This window comes from Manis javanica, chromosome 13 (genome assembly GCF_040802235.1).
Source record: "Manis javanica isolate MJ-LG chromosome 13, MJ_LKY, whole genome shotgun sequence".
Lineage (NCBI taxonomy): Eukaryota > Metazoa > Chordata > Mammalia > Pholidota > Manidae > Manis > Manis javanica.
Genome location: NC_133168.1, coordinates 94,485,384 through 94,506,883, shown reverse-complemented (window position 1 = coordinate 94,506,883; position 21,500 = coordinate 94,485,384). Strand labels below are relative to the sequence as shown.

Below are 21,500 nucleotides of genomic sequence, written 5' to 3'. Positions count from 1 at the left end.
TTTCTTCTACAGTATTGTGCTGGCTTTTCTGCCATTTAAACTTCAAAATCAATTTGCCAATATACAAAAAATAGTCATGCACAGATCAAATTGGAGACAACCGATATCTTAACAATATTGAGCCTTCCTGTCAACATAGAATATCTCCACTTATTTTGGATCTTTATTGACTGTTGTCAGCAGTTGTGTGGTTTTCCTCATATAGATCTTGTACATATTTTGTTAGATTTATACTTAAGTATTTTTTTAGTATTATTGTGAACGCATTATATTTTTAACTTCAAAATCCAATTGTTCACACCTTACTACGCTGATGGACAGTGACTGTAAAGGGGTTTGTGGGGGGGACTTGGTGAAGGGGGGACCCTAATAAACATGTTCTTCATGTAATTGCAGATTAATGATAACAAAATTAAAAAACAAATACAATTCTCTGCCAATTTGCATCATGCAGCGGTAGAGCTCCGGTGCCGGTGGGCAGTGGCTCGGGAGTGAGTGAATTCGGGTAAATTGCCCCTGACTCAGGAAAAGGCCAAGGCAAGAACCTGACTTAAAGATGCTGAAGAATCATGCTGCGGACCGTAAGCTGACGGTGGGAGCCCTCACTACAAACATCAGCGCTGTTTCTTCAGAACTGAAGTCGGAAGAGCTCTCCCAGCCACTCCTCTGCGACGTCGCTCTCCGTTTCACTCACCCTGTGGAGGCAGATGACTTTAAGGAAACACAGGGACAAACCACTCTTTGAAGATCTGCAGTATCCGATCTATCACTTGCTTCTAACAGCTTTTCTAATTTCTTATTGTTGTAAATTTATAACTATTTATTTTTGAATTACATCTCTGGGAAAACTGAGTTTACTAATATATTTAAAATAATAGAAATAATAAAAATATGAGATGTAAAAAAAATTCCAATAGTATAGGAAAGCAACTGATATTTGTACATTCCCCTTATAGCCTGTGATCTTCCTCTGATTTCTTATTAGTTTCAGAAACTTTTAAAATCCATTTTTGGGGGGATCTTCTACATAGACAAACATGTTAGAAAAATTGTATTCAGCCTTCTTTCAATCCCAACACTTATTTCCTTTTCTTGTCCTAGTGCATTTGCTAGGACTTCTAGAACAATGATGAAGAGAAATGGTGAGAGGGAACATCCTTGCCTTGTTCCTGATCTTTGTTGAAAACTTCCATTTTCTCAGAAGTAAGTATGATATTTGCCATATGTTCCTTCTAGAAATTCTGTAAGTTGAGGACTTGGCCTAGGCCAAGCCTTTATTTAGGGTTTCTGCAGGAAAGGCCGGGCAGAGCTGAGTAACATCTTAGGGGTGCCAGTTTGAATAATCACAGAAGGCTTTGGGGCATAGAGGCTGTCAGTAGTTGTGTAGTACCTGACCCTGGGCTGGGTTAGGGCAGGGGAAATAATCAGTTTGGGGTGTGAGAGATAGATAAGAAGGGAGGTGGGGATACAGCGCTAGATTGGGCAGTCTTCACATAAAAGGCAGGCTCCAGGCAAGTTGTCCACCCACCCTTGGAATTAGGTACCCCGGGAAGGGCAATCACTCTCTGGGTCTGAAAGACCCCAAGATGTCAAAACACCCGAAGACAGTGAAAATATAAAGTGATTAATACAAACTAGTGTTCTGCTCGGAGTTTCGGGTCCCGGGTGTGAATAGACAAGTCCACAGCCAGCAGTGCAAAGGCAGAGAGGAATTTTATTGCTAGCTCGAGCTAGGGTCCCAGTCGCATCCGGCGCAGTGGAGCCTTGACCAGGACTCCAACCCTTGTTTTTAGCATCCTTATATAGGGTTGGCTTACATAAGGTGGTTAGCAGCCGTCGCGCAAGTGGTTCTTGCTCGTTTCTGGGTGACCTACTTTACCCAGGGGTGGCAGTACTTGATTGGCTGGGGTGAAGGGGCTTTCCTGACCTGGGCTCTATCTTAGCTTCTGCGGTTTTCCTGTTTGCCCGCTTTACTCCGGTGGAATTTTCCAGCCTGGGGTCGTGCATGCTTTGACAGCTCAGAGATTCTCTCGGCCTTGTCTCTACATCTCAGAGATTCTCTCGGCCTCGTCTCTACACTGGAACAAGATAAGGTGTCTGCTATTGCCAGGGCTATTCAGCATGGTGTGGGAGGGGCAACCCAGGGCAAATAGGCAAAAAATAACATAAGCATTGTAGATTTTAAGGATTCACACATACATATGCCTACTCAGACACACAAATCACAGACTTTTGTCATGGCACATGCTGGTGAATACATCTGTAGACATGAAAACCCACAAATGCTCATAGATGATGCAGACACCTAGAGCCCAGACCCTCCGCACTCCACCCCTGCTCTTTCTTTCCTTCTGAAAACAACTGCCAGATACATTGTATATTTTACTTTTATCTTGTCTCCTACAGTGTCAGCTTCAAGGAGCAGCGGTATTCTGATTTGTTCACAGCAGCACCTACTAGAAGGCAGAGGAGGGAATTGATGCTTATTGAATAACTGGGCATGTGCTGTGTATATACACACGTTTCACATAAATGTGAACACACTTACGTGACCTTCACAGAATGAATTGTTCTCACCCCCATGCCATGTGGTAGAAGGGTATGCCCGGGTCCCAAAATCATACCCAAGGGAAGGGTCCATCTGCCCCTCCTGATGGGAAAGACATCTCACACTTCCTGACCTCACACTGCCCAAAAAGACCATGTGTATAAGAAATGCAAAACGGGAGTTGAAGAGGTGACAGTCAGGACCTGAAACAGCTGTAAGAATGATGTTCCAGTCCCCACACGCTATAATCACTTCCAGAAATGCACCCTTGTCAACCTGACCCATTGTTCACTTTGGTTTTCCAAACGCAGTCAGTAAGTGCAGTAAAGGCTTGTATAACTCTTTGCACAGCCACCGTGTCCTCCACTGTGGTCTCCTGGGTAGACATCACTTCCACTGGGGCCTCATCTGCCCACAGAAGTTTCTCCTGTGAGCCCTGCAGGGCCCACGTGTCATGACTGCCGCCTGCAGTCAGGTAAAATCACTCAAACCCTGTATTTATTGTGGAAAGGAGGGCAGAAAACTGCAAGGCACTTTTTCTTATTCAAACAGAAAATTCAAATATCTGTTCCTTTCAGAAAATTAGGGCATCAATTTATTATTTAGACAGCAAGACACTGGTTGGAAAACTATCTTATTTTAACACTTCTACGTGTTACAACTCTAAGCCCCAATATTCCATTTGAAATCACCCAAAAGAACAGACCTCAGAATATTAAACACTTTCAGGAGAATAAAGAAATGAATTTTTAACATGTAATAATGCTGGAATCCATTATTTCATTTTTCCTAAAATGCACTTCTTTCTTGACTCTTTGGAAATATTTTGCACCCTTTTAAGATCTGTTGGTTAAATACATTTTATATTTATTGAAAATCTTAGACTCAATCAAGTGAATAAATCTTTACAGTTGACAAACCCAGGTAGTGACAGCGCTGACAGGTCACATCACCCAGGAGAGTCTCCAAACAGGAACCTTCACCCAACAGGACCTCCCTTGGGACGTCTGTGCCCAGGGCAGATCCTGGGGGGAGGCACGAAGAGTTCATGCAACGTAGTTCCAGAAGGTTATTCTCTGCTTCCTTCTCATGTAAAATATACACACAAACACGCACGCACACGCACACAAAACCTTTTAAAAACCACCATCCATTGACTGTGGGAAACTAATAAACCATTAAAATACTGCGTCTGTTCGAAATGCACCCCGGAACACAAACAGCTGGTAACGAAACTGTGAAACGGAGACGCGAAGCTGGCATTTCAGGAGGCGGGAGGGATCTGGATTTTGGATTTACTGCCAGTCCTAGGAAGAGGTAGGATGGGGGACAGACCCTGCTCCCCAAACATTCAGGAAACTCAGGAGAACACGCTTCCCCCACTGGAGAAAGGATGGACGGGGACCCCACAGAGCACAGCTCCTCCCACGCACGAGCCCCGGAGGCCGAGTCACTACGGTCCCTGAGGCCCCTCCCCGTGGTCACCGCACAACCTGAGAGACGCCCAGAGAGGTTCCGGGGCCGCGCGCTGTAACCGGACAGGACGTCCGGGCCCGGCTGCCGGCCCAGCCCCCACGCCGCGGGCCGGAGGGGCCCGAGGTCCGAGCGGCGCCCCCGGAGGACTCAGGTCTGAACCCCAGAGATGCCCGCGGGACGGCCGGGTCCCGCCACGGCCGTATCCTACCGGCCTCTCCGCCCGATCCCGGGACACCGGGCCCGCACACCCACCGCTGGCCGGCTGCTGGGTCCCCCGGCGTCGTCCCTGCGGCTCCCGGCAGGTGCAGCTCACGGGGCGGCTGACGCAGCAACTGAGGCACTTGCCCAGTTGAGCGCAGGTGAGAGTCCGCGCGGCGGCGCCCCGCCCACCCGCCCGGCTGCGCCCCTGATTGGGCAGCTCGTGAGGACCGCGCTCCCGCCCCGGTGCTTCGTAAACTCGTAGAGGTCACGTGGCGAAGCTGCCCCGGCCTGTGCGCGTGGCTTGGAACTCAGCCGCTCCCAGGATATTTGCGATTAAGCGTGTTCCGTTCCTATGCGAGTGGGACACAGGTGTGCGCAGCGAACTGAAGACTTGGTTTGTAGATGGAGCCACCCCTTGAGAAAAAGGGGCACCCACATCAGGCCAGCCTGGAGCAGGAAGTCCGTAATCCTCCAGAGGTCAGGGGGCTTGGCATAAGTCTGCGAGGCCACTCATGGAACTGTGACCCTCGTTTACAAACACACTTAAAAGTCACCTCATCGTATGTAATAGAGTCTGGCTCCATTTTGATCTTGGACCATTGACTGCAAGTTTTTCTCCCGTCCCTTCCCCATCCCCAAATACATTAAATAATCCCAAGGTCTCCCAGCTCTTGGCTCTGGTGGGAAGTTGGGACCCCCCAGACCTAGCCTGGCTGCAGGGACTCTTCTCAGACCAACCACAAGCTTTGAGATGTGTTCTTTAAATTACCAGGTGTGGGTTTTACACTGGTGGAAGGAAATTTACTTTAGACCAGTTTTTGAGTGTGCCCCTAGAGATGTTTGAAATGTTAACAGTCTATAACACCCCTAAGGAAACTGAATTTCTATTTTCACTGATATAAGGAAATGATGTGTTATTATGTACATCTGGGGTGCACCTGGAACCTTAATATGCTTGAAGTCAAATTGCAAAACTCACATTGTAAAGCTCTTAATGCATTTATTTGAACATCTTTGAGATGTATTACACATACTATACAATAAACCCTTGAAAGTGTACAGTGTAATGGTTTCCACTATATTCACAGATACCTGCCAGTCATCACCATGGTAAGTTCTAGAACATTTTTTATCCCCTCCAAAAGAAACCCCTTGTAGAGGTCTGAGCCGCGGCCGAGGTCGGACCCAAGCTCTTCTAAGATGGCGCTCACATCCGGTAATGGCACATCCCACGCATCCGCTCTGCAGAGTAGGAGAATCCCCCTCCCAGACCTTATAAGTAGTTCCGTGCTCGTGCACACTGCATGATTTCTGCCCTGTCGCCAATAGAGTTAAAGGTCACGCATGCTCTCCCCTTTGATTGGTCTAGGAAACATATATATAGCGGTAGTTAGTAGTAGGGAGAGGGAGAAGTCAGCGGAACTAGAAGTTAGCGTTAGCGAGCAGAGACGAGAGGACTAAGCCAGAGAGAAACTAAAAGAGCTCTAATTCATACTTGCCTGGGTGCAAGCTGCAATCTTTCTGTAACACCGCCTGTGAGAAGAAATTAAAGCTGATTGAAACCGAGCCAGGTCTCCTGTGATTGGGTCGACTCGACCCACGGGAAGCGGGCGCCATAACCCCTCTCACCCTTTAGCTATCAGTATTTTCTCATCTTCTTCCTCCTAGTCCTAGACAACCACGAATCTATTTTGTCTCTATAGACTTTAATATTCATGACTTTCATATGAATGGAATTATATAACATGCAGTCTTTGTGATTAACCACTGACTTCACTGACTTCATTACATTAGCATATTTTCAAGGGGTATCTGTGTTGTAGTACATATCTATTTCATTTGAATTTATGAATTGAACAATATGGCAGAACTAAATAATATTCCATTGTATGGATATAGTTTATTTTCTTTATTCACCCATTAATGGACATTTTGTTTATTACTATCTTCTGACTATTGTGAGTAATGTGTGAGCATTCATGTTCAAGTTTTTGTTTGAACATGTGTTTTTATTTCATTTGGGCATATACCAAGGAGTGCAATTGATGGGTCATATGGAAATTCTGGGTTTAATCTTTGAGGAACTGCCAGACTGTTTTCCAAAGTGGCTGCATCCTGGGACTAACTTCGGGTTGCCCTTAGGGATTAGGAGAGGGACCTTTTGGGGGGGGGGGAGAAAGGGTCTAGAAAGATCAGATAAATACTCTTCTGTCTTGTCAATGGGTTTCAGACCGGGGCAAGTTTGCTATGGTTTCAGTGTGACCAAAGAAAATGACAGCAAAACGTTCTTGGGGATGAAAGGGTTATACCCAACTTTATTTCCAGGTGGCAGGTCAGTGACTAGAATCCCACTCACTCAGAGCCAGTCTGTGTGCAGCAAGCCGGTCTCTGCCTCTGGGCCCCTCTGTCCACACAGCCGTCATCTGGGCCTCTGTCCTTGGCGCTGCCACCACTCCAGCCTCTGCTCTGCTGCAGCCTTGCAGCCCTGCCACCGTGTCAGGCCCAGAGCACTTGGCGGAGCTCTTTATATAGAGTCAACAGCCATGTGGTGTCCATAGGTGTGCAGTGAGCTAGTCAACCACGGCCAGGTGAGAATCCTGGACACAGGACCTCTCAATTCATCCACATCTTATCAAAGACCGTATAAGTGTGTTTTTATTTAATTGAACAGTTCATTTGTAACACAAACCTCCACCGGCACCTAATCTGTGCTTTGTCACCAACTCAGGGGTTTGTGTCCTTCGAGCCAAGTGGGAGACCACGTCACTTATTGAACTGCTCTCAGCTTAAATTCTCTCTCTCTATTTGTGAACGTGTATACTGATGGGAGTGGGCGTCAGCAAACCACGTTTCCGGTTTCCAATTGGCTCCCTTAGGCACTACCAACAGAGGGCGATAGAGGCCGAAAGGCTGGAGGCTGGAGAAGAAACTTCCATGTTTTCCTGTTTCTTGTCATGTCAGCTTCTTCACCCTGCAGAGGCAGTTCCCGCTGGCATCAGCTCCAGTGTGCAGTTTTCCTATCACTCGCAGAGCCAGCCTCACTGAGACTCCCTAGAGAAACCAGCACCAGTCAAAACGCACCCCTTTCTCAGGATTCTGGGTTCCAGGCCACAGAACCATTGTTCCAAGTTTCTGAGACTTAATATTTCATCTTCTTCCATTTGATCCTCCAGTTCTAGAGAGAAGAAAATGCCTCTTGTAGTTGCAACTGTTAATCTTAAAAATAAAAGTCCATTATTTTACCAACAAAAATGGATCTATTGAGCAATGGCACAGAATTGCAATTCGGGACATGCAAGATCCAGAAGCACAGGCAAATTCAGAGAACAACAGACTGTTTTTTTATGGAGGAAAGGGCCTAGTTGGGGCTGTTATAACAAAAACTCCGTTGGAGGGAACTGGGAGTTCCAAGAATTGTGGCTTCTCATAGGCTGGGCTGTGACAGTTTCCCCTAGACTGGGCTGTTGCCAGGAGAGGAAGAAACATTCCTTCTTCCTGCTGTCAGGCAGGAAAATAGATGAGAGCGGGGTGGAAAGAGAAAAAGGCCAGGAAAGTCCACTAAAAAGACCCTGAGTTAATCAGTTAAAGCTCAAAAAGCCAGGAGCAACTTGGCCTGGAATGTTTGAATATTCCCCAGATAAAGGAAGGTACCTCAGCAGAGCCCATGTCTTCATAGTGTTAATCATGCAGGCCCAGTTCATTCTTTAACTTACCTATATGCTGTTTTTCCCTCCTTCCAGCCCTAATCGACTAGTCTGTGACGTAGGCAACTAATTCAGCGTCCAGGCCCAGCCGTCAACAATACAGTAAAAGGCAGGAAGGATTCCATCTTAAAGATTGTATTTTAATGCCCAGGAAGTTAAGAAGTAAGATTCTTAACTTACTCTTTAGCAAACAGACAATACCTCAGCCCACCTTGGGGGCTGGGCAGGCGGCCTTGTCTGATCTGCTCCCAGACCACGAACGTTAGTGTCCCAGGGAGAAATCAGAGCAGGACGTTCCTTGTGTTAAGTTAATTCTAAATATTCAGAGACCACTTAACAAGTCTGCACCCCCAGCCCTTAGTCACATTCCTGAAGAATCCTTAAGAGGGGGAACTCCCAACCTTTTCAGGCGCTCCTCTCTCTGAGGACACCCACACTTTCTACGTGTGTAACCTTTTAACTTTAAATTCTCTTTTTTCAGCCTTTCAGAGCGCCCCTCCTTGCTGAGCCTGTACTTTTTCTCTCCTTAATTCACTTTAAATAAAACTTTCACTGTGCTTCACTACTACTGTGTCTCTGCCCTTCAATTCTTTGTTGCGACGGGGACAAGGACCGAGGAAAATCCACAACGGTCCCCCAACACTGCTGGGGAGTAAAGTAGCAGGGAAAGGGGTGCAACTGGCAGTGTCTCCGTAGACTCACAGAAACCTTCCTGTGGCGTCTGCATTTAACAAGAAGTGACGGGGCAAGGGCTCCCCCTGCTGGCCTCCACACGCCACGTCATTATTGATTCTCATACTGCCTCCTTTAAACCTTTGAGTTTTCTTTCTGTTTCTCAGTTTTTCAACAACTGGTCGATCATTTTTATATTCTCTTTATTAATGTAACTGATGTGGTTTCTTTCTTCTGACTGGATGATGTAAAGACCATCCTAACTCTTCCTTATCAGCGCCAGGTGTTAAGGGAGTCGGAGACAGACCCTGCCTTCACCAAGCCAATTACGCGATGGAGTCTCTGACCCCTTGTCTCGGCAGGTCTGTCTCTCAGAAACGGCTTCCCTCTCTATTGTGGCCTCCGCCTCTCTTGGATCTTACGCTATGCCTCTCCTCCCTTTGGGTTGCAACAGTAGCTCATGTTCCAATTTGGGGAGCATGGCCTTGAACTAGAGGGAGAAGAGCAGACCTTATTCACTAATTATTGTGTAAGACTGTTTGAACCTGCTTGGCAGACACCTGAAGGACTGTTGCAAGGGGTTCACATCTCTGTAACCTAACCCAGATCTCAAGTGAGAAAAGCAATAGCCACCATACATAAAAGCTGCAGGGCAGTCTAGGACCCACAAATGCCCGAGGCAAGAGATTACGCGGTTAGGACAAACAATAGCCTGTTTTAGTTCTGGTGGAGACTGGGAGTGAGATTCTTTGAGATACTAGGACATTCAAAAGCAGCTCTGTAGAAGGCCATGTCGGGGAAGATGATGGGGTAGCAAGCACCAAGAATCTGTTTCTCCACCTAGAAGACAATTACACTGCCACAAACTGTTTGAAGTTAACTATTTTGAAATTAAAGAATCTATCTGAACTCGTGGCCTCCAGTTCCAGGTTGTTAGCTTTGAACTTGTGGCTGGTACATTTGGGTTAATTGCAGCCAATTCAGCTTTAAGTATAGGAGTGACTACCCATCCCCCACCAAAAACCCGATGGCAGGCAGCTTTGGACAGCAGCCCACAGTCCAGATGCAGCTTCCTGGAACAGGGTGGAGGGGTGTTGGACAAAAATACCCCACCTTCCAATTATCTGGTTCTATGTTCCGATTACTGCTTACCTGCTTTTGATCACTGAGGTGCAGACACCGGGGCTGGCTGCCATTGTTTTCATTCAAGCCTACCAGTTGAAATGGCTTCCACAAGACTTTAAGAAATAACATCTGTGGGTTTTTCTTCTTCTTTTCTCCTTCTGGGAGCCAGACATTTAAGGATTATGACAGTCATATGCAACCAGGTATATGGGGGAATTTAGGAAGTCACTGCACATGCCAGGGAAAGACACAGGCTCAGAAAAACCCTGTGGAACTTGTAAGCTTCTACCTCAGGCTGACTTAGAGCACAGAGACACCCTGCAACAAGAAAACCAACACCACCCAGAAAACCCTGGAGAAAGGAGGTGAATCAGATTTCCATTATGAGATTTAAATTCTAGTTTTCAACAAAATACCAAATGGCAGACAGAAAAATGGGAAAGTATGGCCCCTTCAAAGGACCAAAATTAACAGAAACTATCCCTGAGGAAACTGAGATGATGGACTTACTAGACAAAAACTATAAAACAACTACCTTACATATGATCTAAGAGCTAAAGGACAAACATGGACAAAGATAGGAAAATGATGTATGAGCAAAATGAGAATATCAATAAAGATAGAAATTATAAAAAGGACCTGAAGGGAAATCATGGAGCTGACTAATACAATAACTGAAATGAGAAATTCACTCGCTGGGTTCATAGCAGATTCAAGCAGGAGGAATCAGCACACTTGGAAAACGGGCACCTGGAATGGCTGACTAGGAGGAACAGAAAGTAAAAAGAATGCCGAGAGTTAACAGGGCCTGAGGGAAGTGGGGGCACCATCAAGTAGACCAGTGTGGACATATGAGTCTCAGGAGGAGGGAGAAAGGTCAAAATGAATTTCTAAATAAGCAATGGCCAAAAGTGTCCTAAATTTGATTAAGAAAATGAACCTATAGATCCAAGAACCTCAGTTAATACCAAGTAGGATAAACTCAAAGATACCCCCAGCAAAACACATACAGTTGACTCTTAAACTGCTGGTCGCTTCCCATCAGCGATGTGCCCTGGAGGGGACCGAGACTTGGGGTTGAGTCTGAGGCTTTGGAGTTCAAAAGAACCGAGTTTACATGTAGGCTGGTGACCTTGGACAAGTCACCTTGAGTTCTCTGAATTTCGGGATGCCCTTTTGTAAAATGGGGATAAGACAGTTGTGAAGCCACCTTTAAACTGTATGACACATGGCCTGCATCATATAGGCCCTCAGTAAATGGGTACTATTTTTGTTTTTATTGCTTGTGTAGTTGCTCACAGTAATGAGATGATGGGGTAGGCAGGGCCAGGTCTTCATGATGTCAGGTGCCAGGGTGAAGGGTTTGGACTTGCTCTCCAGAGCACTGGAGCGCCATGGAGGTGTGTGCGTCTTATGGGAGAGACACACAAAGGTCCCACTGGGATTGCAGTAGACAACTAAGAACTGAAGGCTGGGACAGGTGACAGCCAGGCGATGGGCGTCTGGCCCTGGGTGGTGGTCATGGGGACAGCAGGACTGAGTGGAAGAGAGGATTAGGGACAAGTACTAGGTGCAGGCCCAAATGATGACCCCAGGACCCTGGTTGGGAGGAGCGGTTAATGGAGGCGGGGAACATATCAGGAGTTCAATTTTGACCTTGCTTTGTACATGTCCTTCCCTCTGCTTAGGATGACTTTTCTTATTGTGCTTTCCTGAAAAACAACCAGGGGTCCCTGAAGACTCTATCCAAAGACCCCTCCTCAGAGCCTCTCTGGAGCAAACATGGTTTGCATTTTCCTGAGGATCCTGTCATCCTGCAAGCATCTGAATCCCACGCTTCTCCCTCAGAGCTTTTCTGCAGCAATCCGTCTGGACCCAACGCAGGACCCTGCAGACCCTGCACAGGGCCACTGCAAGAAGCCTTTGTTCACCAAAAAGGAAACGTACCAAACAGGACGCTGCTGCAGTTCAGGCCGTGACCATGCGGAGGCAGCAGCGGACAGGTCAAGAGGCTGAGAAAGGCCACCAGGCTTTCTGGTCCCTCCTGGGCGTCCCCGGAGCCTCCCAGCCTCAGACCGCCCCCTCCTTTTTTTTTTTCCTAATGAGTTGAGAGGAAACCCCCACAACCCAGTTTTTTCAAGCTACTGGAGATTATGCAAAACCCAAAAAAGTCCCTCTTCTGCTCAGAATTCTCTATGGCTGCCACCTCGTGGAGTATAAAGCCCCTTCCTTGCAGCCCGCAAAGCCCCCCATGGTCTGCCTGCACGCCCCCTCCTCACCTCCTTCCCTTCCTCTCCTCCTCTGCTACAGCCACACTGGCCCTTAGGTCACTAAAGTCAAGAAAAGATTATGCCCTTGTTGTGTTTCGGTTTAGGGCGGCTTTGGTGCCTAGAAAAATCCATCACTGTGGTTACTTTGTAAATGTATAGTCAATTCAAATTACACCTTTAGGGAGCAGAGTTTCCCTTAAGCCTTTGGTTCCAGTTACAACTGTTAACTTACTTATACACCAGGCTAAGTGGACTGGCACTCGCAAAGAGGCCCTTGGATATTTGGGTCCATTTAGAAACGTAATGGGTTGAAATCACTTAAACATAGTGGATGGCATTTATAAAAGTGATATAGGGTTTACTCATGTAATCTGGTTAAATGCCTCCACCAAGCGCTCTTCCGAAGCCCTCAGTAGTTACGACAGATCTAAAAATTAAACATATAAATAAGAGAAAATATGTTCTTTTAAACACATGATCCTGCATCTAAACTCAGCCATATTATCATCTACTTTCCAGCTTGAAGTTATCAGCCCGAGATCAAGTAATACACTCTGGAAGGAAACACAAAAGTCTGGTAAATCTTTTTCTCTCCAAAGGGGGAAGCAGTCATGGTGATGCTGGGGTTCTTGTTTGCGGAGTGGAAGAATGAACTTGGCGAACACCCAAGGTAGGGGAGCCAGGGAGAGGCTTTTATTTAGAGATAAAGCGAGAGGGCAGAGCTCCTGGCTCAGTCCAGGAGGGGACAGGACAGCCTGGGGTGGTGCGTTGTCTACGGGATTTATAGGTGGTTGAGAGACAAAGGGCTAGGGATACACACCTGCTAAGTGGTCCCAAAATGTTTATCTTTGAAGAGACATTAAGTTTCTTATTAGTCTTCCGGGTTATTTATAAGAAATTTACTGCTCTGATTTCCTCCCAGGATAGCAGCTTCCTGGTCTGGGAGCGCATCACTCAGTACTGCCTGCTTTGCTCCCAAGGTGGGCTGCGTTATTGTCTGTCTGTTAAAGAGACTGTTAAGAAACTTACTTTTTAACTTATTTGGTTTTAAAATGCAATCTTATCCCCATCCACAAAAGTTAACTCGAAATGGATCAAAGACTGAATGTAAGTCATGAAACCATACAACACTTAGAAGACAACATAGGCAAACATCTCCTGAATATAAGCATGAGCAGCTTCTTCCTGAACGCATCTCCTCGGGCAAGGGAAACAAAAGCAAAAATGAACTCTTGGGACTACATCAAACTAAAAAGTTTCTGTACGGCAAAGGACACCATCAACAGAACAAAAAGGCATCCTACAGTATGGGAGAATACATTTGTAAATGACATAACTGACAAGGGGTTAACATCCAAAATATATAAAGAACTTCCACACCTCAACACCCAAAAAGCAAATAACCTGATTAACAAATGGGCAGAGGACATGAAGAGACAGTTCTTCAAAGAAGAAATTCAGATGGACAACAGACACATGAAAAGATGCTCCACATCGCTAATCATCAGGGAAATGCAAATTAAAACCACAAGGAGACATCACCTCACACCAGTAAGGATGGCCAGCATCAAAAAGACTAAGAACAGCAAATGCTGGTGAGGATGCGGAGAAAGGGCAACCCTCCTACACTGCTGGTGGGAATGTAAGCTAGTTCAACCATTGTGGAAAGCAGTATGGAGGTTCCTCAAGAAACTAAAAATAGAAATACCATTTAACCTGGGAATCCCACTCCTTGGAATTTACCCAAAGAATACAACTTCTCAGATTCAAAAAGACATATGCACCCCTACATTTATCACAGCACTATTTACAATAGCCAAGATATGGAAGCAACCTAAGTGTCCATCGGTAGACGAATGGATAAATAAGAGGTGGTGCATATACACAATGGAATACTATTCAGCCATAAGAAACAAATCCTACCATTTGCAACAACATGGATGGAGTTGGAGGACATTATGCTCAGTGAAATAAGCCAGGTGGAGAAAGACAAGTGCCAAATGATTTCCCTCATTTGTGGAGTATAACAGCAAAGCAAAACTGAAGGAACAAAATAACAGCAGACTCAGAGACTCCAAGAAGGAACTAGTGGTTACCACAGGGGAGGGGTGAGGGAGGGAGGGAGAAGGGGATTGTGGGGTATTATGTTTAGTTACATGGTGTGGAGGGGGTCAGGGAGAGAACAGAGAAGGCACATAGTGGATCTGTGGCATCTTACTACACTGATAGACAGTGACTGCATTGGGGTCTGGGTGGGGACTTGATAATATGAGTAAATGTAGTAACCACATTGTTTTTTTCATGTGAAAGCTTCATAAGAGTGTATATCAATAATACCTTAATAAAAAAATTTTTACTGCAATCTTATCTTCAAGATGGAATCCTTCCTGTTTTTACTAGCTGTTTTGGGCTTGCTTGCTACACTGCCCAGGGTTCAGCGGGACCCCAGCAGGCCAAGGCAAATCCTCCAAGGGATTCTCTTGCTTTGTTTTTCCCCGGAGGCCCTCACCCTACTCTGTCTAAGCCCGCGGTCCCTGTCCCAAGGGGATCAGAATGGGAAGGAGGCCTCTCCCTGTAATCTATTTGCGATTTTTTAATTGAAATTACAAAGCAGAGATGGCTGCAACTTTATCCATTCATTCATAAAAAAGAACATGTATATCTGAGGCAATTGTAGCTAAATGTTAACATTTGCTTCTTCCTGTGGTGGTACACAGGTGACAGGTGTTTCAGGGATTCTTTCCCATGCTTTTTAAAAAATTTTTAGCAAAATACATAGAACATGAAAGTTACCATGTTAACCGTTTTTAAGGTCCAGTTCAGTGGCATTAAGCACATTCATATTGTTGTGCAGCCGTCTCCACCATCCATCTACAGAATGCTTGTCATCTTGCAAAACTGAACCTGTGTCCCCACTAAACATGAAGTCCCCATTCCCACCTCCCCCAACCCCCGGCCCTCACCATTCTCTCTCTCTATGAATTTGGTGACTCTAGGGACCTCCCAGAAATGGAAGCATGTGGACCTTTGGGTCTGGCTTATTTCACTCGGCCTAATGTCCCTGAGGTCCATCCATGCTGTAGCATGGGTCAATATCTTGTGCTTTTCCAGTTAAGTGTAAGTTTAAAATACAGAAGCATGTGCACATGATCAAAATAAATAAGACCCTCTGCGGGGCATGTAACCAATGGCAAGAGCCTGTGGAGCCTTAGCTTCCCTGTCTGGTCTCAGGGCTCTGAATGCTGTTTGCGATGCGCCCCCAGGCGAATGGAGCCCTCATCTGGGGGGGGACTGGGGGGATCAGGATTTCGGCCCCTCTCCCTCCCCCCACCTGCCCCCACAGCGGCATGGATCTCACACTTAACTTCCTCTGTTGCTTGTCTGAAAAATTTTCAGCAACACATTTATCCACGATTTCTCCCTCCACCAACGATGATTCTCATGACTCTCCCTACTGGGTAATATTAACAGTGAGTGTTCTGACGGTTCTCCCTCGGTGCCAGGCACTTCCTGGTGCTTGTACAATGATTACCTAGTTTCACACCCACACCCACCACCGCGGCCCTCAGGTAGGTGCCCGTGCTATTACCATTTTAGAGATGAGAAGCTGAGGCCCAGAGCGGGTAGGACAGTCGCTCCCAGTCCCGGAGCTTTGCCGGTGGCTGAGCCTGAGTCGCACCCCCCACCCCCACCCCCACCTCCGTCACTTTGACTTTTTGTTTTGAATTTCCTAGGGGGCAGCGGGGGGAGGTGGTGAGTCATTTATTTCTTCAGTGGCCATAGTGGGGGGTTATCAGAAATCAGCCAGTGTACACTTAAGAGCTGTGTGCATCATTGCAGGTAAATTTTACATCATAGACAAGAACTGTAAACACATGTAGACGGCAGTTACTGGCCTGGGCACCAAAGTTACTGGGAAGGACAGGGGCAGGTGTCTGTGACATTAAAATGGATAAAAAGAAAGACGGGGGAAAGGATAGAGATTAAAGCAAATATAGTCCAGTATTAACTGCAGTATCTAGAAGTGAGTATGCGGGTGTTCACTGTACAATTCTTTCAGTTTTGCCGTGTGTTTGAAATATTCTGGAATAAAATGTGGGGACCTCTGTCCTGAGCTCCCTGCAGGAAAACCTGTCTTCTCTGGACAGGCAGGAGGCCCCTCAGACTCACTGTATCCGCACTAGGGTCTGTGTACATCCCCAAGAATGGTTCCTCTCCCCACGTCTCTTCATTGGGGGGTGAGAGGATTCTCATTCACCAGGCCTGGAAGCTGGGAGTTGCCAGAGAGTCTCCTGCTCATCATTGAGTCCAAGATTGATTTAAGGTGACCAGCTGTCCTCCTGGTTCACCTGAGGCTGACAGTCTTCCTGGGAAATCGGACTTTTATGTTAAAATCAGGAAAGTCCTGGGCAAATTGCGATGAGTTGCTTCCCCCAGCCTAGCATTTCTGCTTCTGAAGCATGTCCGGCTTCTCCAGATTGCCACTACCTTAGTCTATCACGATACCTACCTTAGAGTGATGGCGATGATGATAAACAGGGGGGGTGGCTTATAGTGAGTGCTTGCCATGTGCAAAGTACTGTCCCGAATGTTGCATCTGTGGCAGGTCTTTTGATTGACACGACCCTTGTATTGAACAACTGTAACACCACCCCAACATCATCCATGTTCAAGATGAAGAAATAAGGCACAGAGAGGTAGAGTCCCTAGCCCACAGTCACACAGCTAAATAAAAGCGGAAGAGCTGGAATCAGAACCCAGGCAGAGGGCTGTAGAGCCCCCCCAGCTCGATCACCTTTGAACAGCCATCCTGGAGTGCTGACTGGACCCCACCACGTCCCTGGGGGGGCCCCCTCCCCATAGGCCCGCCCTCAATCAACTATCATCTAGGCTTTCATCAGAATGATTACTACCTAAGTATTGTTTCCTGATTACAAAAATATTACTTGCTTATGATTTTTACAGATGAATTCCATAAAGAAATCAATAAAGTAGAGAACATTAAGAAGAAAACGCAGGCCCAAAATGCAGTCACCTCTCCTAGCCGGGTCACCAAACTGGCACATAATGCCCAATCAGACTGCGGGTTCAGCTTCTCTCAGGAGCGGGAGACCCCGCTCCTCCTGAGGGAGGGTGACCTTCCTTGACACGGTCCTTGGTCTCCTTTCCCTGAGCACTTTTGCCCCACCCTCCAGTCTACACGAACCGACTCCGAGTCCAAGCACTGCTCGGCTGCTAGAAGGGATGCTGCCCCAATCATGAATCGCTTCATGAAACCAATCATATCTTCAAATGTATTTGATTAATCTTGTTTTTTAACAAGAGTAATAGCTGCCCTTAGCAACCCTCCCCCAGATATCATTCTTATCTTGGTTCCTGTTGGCACCAGGATTTCTTCTTGTCATGTAGGAACTGAGCACTTATAGTTTTGTATCAAGATACTGTGTGATTGGTTGGCAGATAAAGAGAAAGATAAGCAGAGATACATAGTCAGAGAGAGAGACACATAAACGTATAGAGATGGCTGTAGGTAGATATAAAAGAATAGATATACAGATAGATATAAATAGATATAGATGATACAGATCTCTGTCTTTGACTTGCTTTTTTCCAGACTGATTCTGTAAAATCACAGCTTGGACTCCATCCTCCAAACCTGTCACCCTCCAGCTGGAGTCCACCCTCCGTAGCTGCAGGCCATTGTTGCCATGGGCCCATGAGCCCCTGATCTCTACCTCCCGTCACCTGCCTCCCACCTGGGCTCTCCTCACACCTACCAGTCTGGTGCATTCCTGCCTTCACGGACCTGTCCTTGTCAGAAGTGACGTTGACCCTCTGCCCCCACGCACCACCAGTGAGTGGCCACTGGTTGTCCACTCATACCAGATTTCCTGGGAACTCCTGTCGGGGACAGTACACAGCAGTAGAGACTGGGGAGTGGGGGACAGCTGACTTCAGTCAGGCAGTCAGGAAAGTCTGAAGAGGTGCCACATAAGCCACGTACTCAATGACAAGGAGATGGGGGAAAGTGCCCCAGATGTGAGAGAGAGGCAGGACCTACTCAGGGGTCATGGAAATATCTCTAAGAGTTGCATTCTGGGCAGATTACCAACGACTACACACACGATGTCAGAATTGCAGCCAGCTGTAAAGGAGTTGGTGGAATCCACTCAAGGGAAGACGCCAGGAAGGAGATGGGGGGTGGGGAGGCTGCACATTCAGACTGGAAGAAAGAATGTGCCCTGGAGGGGCACCCCTTCATTCCAGCATTCCCCAAATAATCCCTGAGCAGCCACCCTTTTGTACCTCAGATTCTCAACGCCAAAAATATAGCAGCAAACAAGATGGAGAAAGTTCTTGACCCCCTGGAGCTCATTCTGGCCGGGAGAGAGACTGAAAATGAGATAAAGAGCCATGCGGTTTGTCAGGCAGTGATAAGGGTTGTAGAGAAAACTGCAGCATGATGAGAGGGCGTCAGGATGGGCGGGGTGGGGGTGGGGGTGGGTGCACTTTAGATAAGTTAAAGGAACTTGAATATAATGAGAAGGGAGCCACAGGGGCATCTGGAGAAGGAAGAGCCTTCTAGGAGGCCAACAGCAAGTGCCAGGGCCCTGCAGTCAGAGTGGGTAGCTATTCCTGGAAGGACAGGAAGGCTGGAGTGGCGGGAGGGAGGAGGAGGTGGGGTAGGGCTCTCGCAATGCCAGGGGAGGAACTCAACCATGGGATTGACGTTGGTGTTGGGAAGCAAGACCGGAGGGAAGAGGATGGGAGGCTCTGAGCCAAACCCTGACCCACCTCCACAGAAAGGCAGCAGAACAGGGCGAATGGGAGGAGAAGGGCTGATTCAGCATCCCAGAGGTGACCAGGGAGATGCAGCCAAGAATCCCCAAGTTTCACTAAATGCGCTGCTCAAAGCCTGATTAATCATGTGCGCCTGCTTTCATACTCTTTGGCTTAAAAAATATAGAAAATGTTAACACTTGAAAAAGTTATAAAATGGCATCACTAGTATCCTATTTCTCTGATGACAAATATATGGGCATAGAGAAATTAAGGGAAAAAAGAATGGACAGGGACTCTCCTGGCAGGGGTATTAAGAGTGTAATCGGTTTCTTCATGCTTTTCAGCATTTTCCAACTTTCCTACAAGACCATGTATTAAAATAAGATACTGAATATTAGAGTTTTGTGTGAGCTCCAAAAAAATGCAGAAAGACAATCCCTAAAACACCCCTGTACCTGCCACAGGAAGAAGCAGATGTTAACAGTTGGTCCTAAATTGCTTCCGATAATTTTGTCCTGTGTGTGTGTGTGTGTGTGTGTGTGTGTGTGTGTGTGTGTGTGTGTGTGTGTGTGTGTGTGTGTGTGTGTGTGTGTGTGTGTGTGTGTGTGTGTGTGTGTGTGTGTGTGTGCGCGTGTGTGTGTGAAAGAAAACAGTAGGGATAAAGCTGAAGCCCCTTTCCTGATCCCCTCTTGTTCCCAAGCCCCAATGCCATCCCATCTCCCCAGAAAACAACCACTACCCTGAATTTGGGGTGTGGTGTCTGTTTCCTGTGTTTACATTTGACTATGGAGACATTAGAAGGACGTTTGCATTTTTTCTCCTAGCAAAATAAGGAACAGGGCTTTTCCAGCAAAAATCCAAACAGTGCCTAAGGTATCAAAGGGGAAGGGAAGGCCTCCGCCCACCCCCGAAGAAAGGAAAGTAACCAATGGCTGGAGTATACACACATTTCTGTAGCCTGTCAGCCCAGCCAGTTCCCCCCCGTCTTTTTCTCTGCTGTGTCAGCCTGTACTGGGCATACAGTGGGTGCTCAACACGTGTTGAAAGCATTTTTAAGTTTCTCAGCTCATGCCTATTTTCAAAGTAAACTTTTTCTTTTATTTGGGAATAAATTTAGAGTTACAGAAAAGTCGCAAAGAACTTGTCCAAGGCACTCTGGTACACTCCTCACTCCGCGCCCCCTACTGCTAACGTCTGTGACGGTGACAGGTGACACTGAGACAGGGACCGTAGGCTTAGACAGAGCAGGGTGAGGGCCTCCGGAAAATGACCCCTGCCGGAACTCCATGTGAAACAATTAAGCAAAGCCAAAGTCACACTGATTCTCTAAAGTAAAAATATCAAACTAGGAACATAAGCATTCTTCAGGGAGGTTAGTTAAGACTAATAGGCCAGGAGTAGGTTGACCTAGAAGTGCGATGACTCCCCAAATAAAGAAAACTATCTCGCCATAGCCTGTATTTTCACTGTATCAATTAGAACGTACCATTGTAAGATTTACTTTAGCACCTTCTCAAAGGCCCAGCTTACTCAGGAAAAATTCTATCTTAAAGCTAAAATTACATTTTAATCAAATGGACAGTGGCTCAGCCCACATTGAAGGCAGGGCAGACAGTCTTGATTAATATGTTTCCAGACAGAAGCTAATATCCTGGAAGGGAATCAAAGCAGTAAATTTTTTGTGTTAAGCTAACTTTGATGAATAACCCACTGATAAGAAACTTAGTATCTCTTCAAAATAAACATTTTGGGACCATCTGGCAGGTGTGCATCCCTAGCCCTTTGTCTCTCAACCGCCTATAAATCCCCTAGACAACGCAGCACCCCTGGCTCTCTTGCCAGGAGCTCTGTCTTCTCACTTTATCTCTAAATAAAAGCCTCTCCCTGGCTCTCCTACCTTCAGTGTTTGCGAAGTTCATTCTTCAACTTCACAAACAAGAACCCCGGCATCAACACGCCTGTAATTACAAAGAAATTATGTTTCTTAGTTGTTACTGTTCATAAAACTCCAGGCTTTATTTGGATGTCCTTAATTTTTTCACAAATAACCATTTTCTGGCCCAAGGTCCCACACTTCATTTGGTGCCTGCATCTCCCCCCGTCTCAGCTGCATCGTGACTGGGACATTTCTGCAGAGTACTGGTTAGGTATTGTGCAGAATATTCCCTCAGTTTGCTGTTTTTCTCATCATTAGCCTGTGGTTAATTGTTGGGAAGAAACTCACCGTGATGAGGTGCCCCTTCTCACGACATCACATCAGAGCCACCTGGTATCAGATTTATCACTGTGACGTTAGCCTGGGGCGCTGGGTGAAGGTGGCATCTGCCTGTGTCTCCCCGTCAGGTTCCTAAGTTTTGCTTTTCCACATTTTATTCATTGGGTGAGAGCCATTAACGCCTTTGACTCCAGTTCACACTCAAAAGGAAGCAGGAAGGGCTGAGTTCCAGCTACTGGGGGTCTGGGGGGGAGGGGGCTGGTTTCAACTTAGACTATTTGGCATTCTTTCTAAGGAAGATCAGCCTCTGCTCCCAGGCTCATGTTAGAGACCCACAGAGTGGCCCCGTCCAGAGGGGCTTCCGGGGCTGAGGGGGCCCAGGTGTGAAGGCAGGCGGCCAGTGGGGGTTCAGGGGGAGGAAATCGGGTCCCCAGCCCCGTGCCCCCCTAAGCTGCAGCCCAATCGGCAGGTCGGGGCGGCACTCTGGGGTGCGCTCCCATTTTACA

General features: G+C 46.8%; 2 long non-coding RNA genes across 5 annotated transcripts in view; one reads left to right on the top strand and one right to left on the bottom strand.

The window, feature by feature from the left end:
• The first annotated feature begins 690 nt into the window (after positions 1-690).
• LOC140845674 (uncharacterized) lies at positions 691-3,311 on the top strand. The gene is made up of 2 exons (XR_012124514.1): positions 691-1,203; positions 2,407-3,311. It is a non-coding gene; the product is annotated as an uncharacterized lncRNA (long non-coding RNA).
• Positions 1,695-21,500, bottom strand: part of LOC140845675 (uncharacterized) — a 28,327-nt gene continuing 8,521 nt past the window's right edge. The window contains exons 2-6 of one of the 4 annotated variants that reach the window (XR_012124516.1): positions 9,754-9,884; positions 8,949-9,091; positions 6,540-7,441; positions 4,277-5,758; positions 1,695-2,078 (exon numbers count right to left, since the gene is read on the bottom strand). This is a non-coding gene — a long non-coding RNA (uncharacterized lncRNA). The remainder of the gene's footprint in view (positions 2,079-4,276; positions 5,759-6,539; positions 7,442-8,948; positions 9,092-9,753; positions 9,885-21,500) is intronic. The other 3 variants (XR_012124515.1, XR_012124518.1, XR_012124517.1) reach the window with 3 other exon arrangements.